The sequence below is a fragment of the Galeopterus variegatus genome, unplaced genomic scaffold (genome assembly GCF_000696425.1).
Source record: "Galeopterus variegatus unplaced genomic scaffold, G_variegatus-3.0.2 Scaffold8722, whole genome shotgun sequence".
NCBI classification, from domain to species: Eukaryota; Metazoa; Chordata; class Mammalia; order Dermoptera; family Cynocephalidae; genus Galeopterus; species Galeopterus variegatus.
Window position 1 is genome coordinate 22,721 of NW_007734833.1, and position 1,584 is coordinate 24,304.

Genomic DNA, 1,584 nt, shown 5'->3' on the forward strand with positions numbered 1-1,584 from the left:
ATGGTTAAACAGACTGTGGTACATTCATACCACGAAATACTACTCAGGAGTGAAAAGGAACAAACTATTGATATGAACAAGTTGAATGGATCTCAAGAGAATTATGCTGAGTGAGAAAAAGGCAATCTGAAAAGGTTACATGCTGTTTGATTAGATTCATAAAATATTCTTGAGAACGGATCAATAGTTCCCAGGAATTAGGGATGGGGAAGGGCCTATGGCTATCTAGGAGCAGCAGGAGGTGATACTCCTGAGATCTCTGTGGTGATGGCACAGTTTGGAATCTTCACTGTGGCGGTGGTTACAGACACCTGCACGTGTACTTAAAATGTGTAGAACTATACACAGTCACACAGAAAGTTGTTACAACAAGTAAACGGAAAGGACATTCTTGGGGGGGAGGGGAGAGAGGGAGGAGGGCGGGAGGTGTCGGTGATGGGCCATAATAATCATATACATTGTATATTGACAAAATAAAAATTTTTTTTAAAAAAAAAAGAAAGAAATGAGATCATATCAAACGTGGAATCTGAATAAGGTTTGCAGACTGTACTAATGCTAATGTCCCGGTTTTTATACTGTCTTTCAGTTATGCTAGATGTTACCCTTGGGAGAGATGGGGTAAAGGGCACGTTCTGTACTACTTTTTCAATTTCTTCTGAATGTATAATAATATCGAAATAAAAAGTTCAAAAAATTAAAATAATGGCTCAATTGTCTCTAAATTTCTTCCTTTTTATTGTTTAACCATAGAAAATTTAGATTGCAATTATTCAACATTACAGTAGTGTGTGTTAAGGTCAAAGTGTTCTGTAATCTTTATAACTAATGCTGTGAATCAGAAAATAAGGAGAAAAAGGAGACAAAAAGGCTGAATGCATTACAGTAACCAATGTCAAGTTATCGATAGATGATTATATAATCATAAGTTTTAGGTCCTGGAACAATAAAAGTCTAGAAATATTTTTATATTGATTCCACTAATTATGACTATCAATCTCCTTCAGTAAGGCATCACTGATTCTCAAAAGTCATCAAGGAATTTAGGTGACTAATCATAATTTCTATCTTCATAATTACATAATAAACTAGTTTGTCTTCCAGTGTTCATACCCTGCAATATTATATGATGATTAGGAAAAAATATTAACAATAAGCAGTGTGGATAGGGACAAGAAGACTGGAAAGTGACAGGTGGTCATCTGCCATGCTTTTACAGAACCACTCGTAGAAAGCCTCTTCAGTAATGGCGGTTACTCTGTCCTCTCAAACAACTGCCTTTCTGGACTTCACAGAAAAAAAAATGAGACTGTTTGCAGGGCATCTCTTTGATTCCTCACCAGTCTGAACAAAGACTCGCCACCTTCCCCAACCATCCCAAAAGAGTCTCGACCCCTTCCCTGCTAGTCAGGGACGTCAGCCCCTGGCCCCTTGCTCTAGCTTTCTCTCTCTTGAGCATCCTATTTGTTACAGAGTTCTGATTTTTGTCTTCCTTCTCTTGTACCTAAACAAACCACAAACTTCTCCCAGATAGCCAATCAACCAAACAAACTTTTGTTTCCATAATAGCTGGGAAAAAAACTG